Source organism: Sus scrofa, chromosome 9 (assembly GCF_054392235.1).
Source record: "Sus scrofa isolate SSC_HxYL_T2T_F1_AM1 chromosome 9, Sscrofa_HxYL_maternal_Yorkshire_Landrace_v2.0, whole genome shotgun sequence".
In the NCBI taxonomy this organism is placed as follows: domain Eukaryota; kingdom Metazoa; phylum Chordata; class Mammalia; order Artiodactyla; family Suidae; genus Sus; species Sus scrofa.
In genome coordinates this window covers 43,340,087-43,345,851 of record NC_139391.1, presented here as the reverse complement: position 1 = coordinate 43,345,851, position 5,765 = coordinate 43,340,087, and the positions used below count along the sequence as shown (strand labels likewise).

The 5,765-nt window shown below is 50.9% G+C and overlaps 1 non-coding gene across 1 annotated transcript; it reads left to right on the top strand.

The window, feature by feature from the left end:
* The first annotated feature begins 715 nt into the window (after nucleotides 1-715).
* On the top strand, nucleotides 716-1,094 carry LOC146399870 (Nuclear RNase P). Its single transcript, XR_014816937.1, has one exon.
* Nucleotides 1,095-5,765: the final 4,671 nt, after the last annotated feature.

The following is a 5,765-nucleotide window of genomic DNA, read 5'->3' as shown; positions in this document are numbered from 1 at the left end:
AAGCGTGCCCCACGACTCCGCTCAGTTCCCCGGAGTGAGATCAGCCACATCTCGGCCAGGTCTTCTCTCCCATCACGCTGTGTGATGTTGCAGTTTACAACAAGAAGCATACATTTGGTCTTTGTCCCCTTCTGGCATTCCAAAAACACTTGGAATTTCCTAAGTGATGAATGAGGAAAAGGTTACGTTACTGAGGCAACTTTTGGAAAGCCCCTCCATCACCCAGGGTGGAAGGCTGGTTGCCAGGGGAACCAACCTCTCTGGATTAGAGGGTTGGAACTCTCAGTTGTTCCCCCCACCACCACCCGCCACTGCCCCGCCCCCGACCTCCAGAGAAGGGAAAGGGCTGGAGACTGAGTTCAATCCCCAATGGCCGAGGATTTCATCAGTCATGTTGTTGTCATGAAGCCTCCATAAAAACCCCAAAGGAGGAGCACTTCTGGGTTAGTGAACACATGGAGACCGGGGAGAGGAGCCCACTTGAAGAGGGCATGGAAGCCCTTTCCCTGTTCTTTGCCTACACCTCTCTTCCACCGGGCTCTTCCTGAGTTCTATCCTTTTGTTAATAAACCGGTCATCTAGTAAGCAAAATGCTTCTGAGTCCCACCTAGTAAGCAAAATGTTTGCTGCTCTAGCAAATAAGCTGAACTCAAAGATGGTGTCATTGGAACCTCCAGTCTGTAGCTGGTCCATCAGAAGCACAGGTGAGATGGGTGAAGGGAAGCTCGTTGGTGGGGCTACAAGCTGAGTACATTTAGTCACTTCACCCAGTGTCCCTTGGGAAGGTCTGAGACTAGGGCCAAAAGTGGCCCTAACAGAGCCCTCTCTGAACCGCAGGGAGGTGAGTTCTCAGAATCGCAGGTGACAAACCTGGATTGTGATTCACATCTGAATTGTCAAGGGATGGGGGACAGTCTTGTGAGACTGAGCCCTCAACCCATGGGATCTGACGCTATCTGCAGGCAGGTGGTGTCAGAACTGAGCTAACTGCCTGGTGAGTCCCCCCCCCCCGCCAAACACATACTGGAATGGGGTTCAGAACTTTTTCACTGTTAGTGCAAAAAAAGGGGAAACCCAAGGTCCCCTCCTGCTTCCTCTTAGCAGTCTGCACTGGGAATCTGCATCTCACTTCCTCTCCAACTCCAGCTCTCAAAGGTCCCCCCTCCAGAAACCTCTGGTGTACCTCACTGTTGCACAAGCCCACCCGCCCTGGGAGTCCATCATTCACCACACGCTAAGAGGAACTTCTGTTTCCAGCCTCTCTGAAAAGCTTCCCACTTCCAGCCCTTCATGCATCTGCCTCCCGTGTTGTGGCGTGATGTACCCTTTCATGGCAAACTTCTACTAAGGCAGAGAGCAAAATGGATTCCATCCAGAGAACTAATCCCCCCAAATGAAAATCTTCCGCATGGGGGTGATGATAAACAGATGCCTCTCATCTCGACAAATGAAAGGTCACCCACAGACAGTGCAGAGTAATTATTAAATAACTTCCCCCATTTGTTCAGGATCAGTAGCAGCCTCATTACCTGGATCGGAAGACAATATCTCTAAGTCCTGGGCATGGATCCAAAAAGGTCATTAATAACAGGAGAGTCCCCAAATTTGCAGGCAAAGAAAGATCAGCTCTAATTAAGGAAGCAAGGTATTCCGGACCAACCCTTTCCATCAACAGTTTGCAGGGTAATAACAACAATTTGCATTTCTCAGGCGCCGGATTTGCAGCCTCCACAAACAGCAGCCAGGCCTACCAAGCCTTTCCCAGGGCAAAGGGATGGGACATTGTGTGTTAAAGGCAGCCACCTGACTGGAGGGGGATTTTCTTCTTGTCCCTTCTTGTAGCTTCAGATCAGAGGCCAAAGATTGGAACCAGAGGCTCACATTCCTGGCTCTGTGTCCAAACAACAGAATTTTAAGAAGAGCCAGGCACGCATGGGTCACCTCTTGGCCAAGAAGGACACGTAGTTTCCTATCTGGCTTCCAGTTTCCTATCTGGCTTCCTTAGGCACCTGTGCTGAACAAGTCCCCCCAGGGTCTGGAGTTAGGAGGGCAGACCCTCTTCCTCAGCTGCCTAGGGTTAACTAGTCAGTCAACAGGTATCTTGGAACTGCTTCCTAAGCTGGGTGCCCCCAATTTCCAATTTCCAGCCCCTAAAGGGAGATTCCATTTTGCTATCTGTCAGTGGAATGCAAGAACCACAGAAATCTCCCCTTCCAGCCCATTTCCCTGCCTTTCCTCTTCATCAGCCCTGAAGCAGTAGCATAAAGAGTTCAGACTCCAGGAGTTCCCGGGTGGCACAGAGGATTAAGGATCATTGTCACTGCTATGGCACAGGTTCGATTTCTGGCCCAGGAACTTTTGCATGGGTGGACATGGCCAAAACAAAAATCGAAAAATGAGTTCAGACTCCAGATAGAGCCAGTATAAAACCTGCTCTGCCTCTTACCAGCTGGGGGAACTTAGGCAAAGTTCTAAGCCTCACTTCCTCACCTAAAAAAAAATGGGCATAATTTTTTTTTTCTTTTTAGGGCCACACCTGGGGCATATCAAAGTTGCCGGGCTAGGGGTCTAATCAGAGCTGCAGCTGCTGGCCTACACCACAGCCACAGCAATGCCAGACTCAAGCCATATCTGCAACCTACACGGCAGCTTGCGGCCACACTGGATCCTTGACACACTGAGCAAGGCCAGGGATCGAACCCGCATCCTCATGGATACTAGTCAGGTTCTTAACCCACTGAGCCACAATGGGAACTGAAAAAATGGATATACTTCTTTATGGTTCAAATAAGGACTCCTTTGACAGCAAAAGGGGATAGCCTCAAAAATGACTCAGAAACAATGGGCCCGAATCAAAGCGCTCCTTTCCAGACCATGATGCATATGCTCACCCTACTGAGAAGGGTTATTGTGAAGATCAAACAAAGAATGGAAGTACAGTGCTTGCCACCATCCTTGACTCAGAGCAAGTATCAGAAATCATCCCTGCCTCATCATCATGACTCCACCTTCCCAGACTCCCAGAGGGTCACCGCATGGAGTGGCCAGAATGGACTGAGGCAGTCGTCCCTGTCCTTGGCCCCTCTCCACCTCCTGTAGGGCTCTCACCACCCTCACTCCCAATCCAGTGCTACTGGCAGGATGTGAGCTCCTGCAGCAGTTAGAGGAGCTGTCAATCAGCGTGTACACCAATTGTCTTAAAAGGAGAATTGCTGGTGGTCCCAGAACATCCTTGGGAAATGGGCAGCTGTCCCTCAGGTGGGCCGGAAGGGGCATCGCACGACCCGTCTTCGGGTTATTATTGTGAATGGATCTGATTTACCTACCTAAGCGCTGAGCATGCTTCCCACTGCCACCTCACTCAACCCCGTGCTCCGGGGAGCACCGGGCTAGATTCAGGGTGGCCCCCATACGTGCCTGATAATTAAAACAATTTCTGCCCTGGCTCACTGCTTCCCCCATTACTCTCTCCCATTACTGGGGATGCAAACAATAAATAATTTAATAACCCAGGTTGAGTAGAATCTGGTTCCAAAACAAAGTGTTTTAATCCTCCAGTGTGCCGGCTTTCAGCATTACTGTAATTCCATTTCCCTTCACTTGACTGGGCCTTTTGCTGCTTTTTAGGCTTCTCGTATTTCTCCCCAAGTTTTCCCCACGGGGCCCTGACAGCTGCATTATAGCAGGGCTGGGCAGCCGGCATGACCTCACTTACTAAAGTCCAAGTCTGCACAGCAGCCGCACAGCAGCACGTACTCATTAGCTTAGCAATCTGGCCTCTGGCTTGATGGCCAAGGAAACCTGTCTGTGTGGCCACAGGCAGGGCACCCGGGCCCTCTCCTTTCCCCTCCATCCTTCTCTTTCCCTGGATCTGCCTCTCAGGGATCGCCTTCCAGTCTCAGGCTGCCCTGGCTGTGAGAAAAGGACTGGGAAGAGGGAAAGCCCTGGAAGCAGTGACAAGGGAGGAGCCCCTACCAACCCTGCTCCCCACTGTCCTGCGGAGTTGGGTCTGATGCCTTGATGCCTTATAACCCTGTCCCCTGCTGTCACTGGAGGAGAGCTGTCCCTACCCCCTGGCTTCAGTGAAGACTCCCAACCCCCAAGGAGAAAGTAGGTTCTGCTGCTTTTACAAGGAGAGCCAGAACCGCAAGTTCTCACTCGGGCCAAGAAAAATCAAAAAAATCTCCCTGTCCGGCCCTTCCAGCCTGGGCCCCCCAGTCTCCGCCCTCCCCTCCTTCCTAGGGAGCGGCTGTCAGAATATGCTGATGTGAGAGTCTGGTGCCCTTGCCGCCAGCAGCCCAGCCAGGGGCCTGGGAGCAGCAGCTGCAGGGGAGGAGCAGGGGTAGAGGAAACGCACCAATGGAGCTTGCGTTTAAATAAAGAGCACGGAAGCATTGTGCTCCATTGATTACAATTTTTTTTTTCTGAATGTTGTGACATTTGCAGGAAGGCTAATTTATTCAAGCATGGAAATCTTTAAAAACTTAATTAAGTTATTTCTGTGATTTTCCATGCCTTATTGTTTCGAGTTCACATTTACTTTCATCCTTGTTAATAAAAAATAAAAAAAGTGGGAGGGGGCGGGGAGGGAAGAAAAAGAGAAAAATGATCTCAAGGAACCTCCCGGGACTGTTTCTAGATGCTCCCTTCTCCCCGCGAAAGGACTCCGAGCCCCTGGGCGTAGAGGTGACAAGAGGGATGAGCACATCCTCCTTGTCAGGATCTGAGGCCGGTGCCACCTCCCCGAGGACCTGGGTGAGATTGATGTAAAACCCTGCCTGACCCTCCGGGCACTGTGGCACTTGTGGCAAGCTTAGGTGAAGAGAAACTCAGGTATGATTTTTCGTAATACTGCTGATGGCATAATGGCTGATGGCTCCCCTTCAAAGCCAGCTGGGTACTGCCCTTTGGAGAGCACCACAGGGTGGCAGGACGGGACGTTAAGGAGGCAAGTTTGGAAGTAAGAGAGGCAGGCCCAGATTTCTAAGCATGAGTTCTCAGAGCCAGAGGTCATCCCAGATAGCTGTGTTGCTTAGAAATATAAGCTTGGGCTCGGAGTTCCCACTGTGGCTCAGCGGTAATGAACCCGACTGGTGTCCATGGGGTTGCAGGTTCATTCCCTGGCCCTGCTCAGTGGGTTAAGCATCTGGCATTGCAGTGAGCTGTGGTATAGGTCACAGATGTGGCTCGGATCTGGCATTTCTGTGGTTGTGGTGTAGGCTGGCAGCTGCAGCTCTGATTCGACCCCTAGCCCGGGAACTTCCTTATGCTGTGGGTGGTGCCCTAAAAAGCAAAATATATATATATGAGTTTGGGCTGTCTCAAGGGCTGTTTTTTTCCTCCAACATGGGCCCCAAATCCCTAGAAGTTGTGTTCCTTCCTTTCCCCTAAAGAAAGTAACCAAAGGTGCACACACACCTTCACCCAATTATAGCTTGGTTAGTGGCCCTCCCTGAGTCACCGAAGTTTGTGGGTGACTGAGATGCTGGGGCAGGGGTAGGACAGAGCCAAGAGTAGACTGAGCTGAGAAACAAAGAAGTGAGAATCCCATAGAAAAATAAAGCCTGGGCTGGCAGAAAGAATCTGCAGAAGCTCTTCTGTAGTACACATTCATTTTTGCAAATACATCGTCAATAAAGGACTCTTTGGTTAAGTTGGCACCCATCCAAAGATAAGAGCCTTGGTGGGTCAGCTGGAGGGTGAGTGGGAAGGAGGCAGGCCCTGGATTTCAAGGCAGAGTTCACGTTTGAACAGGAATGGTTGGG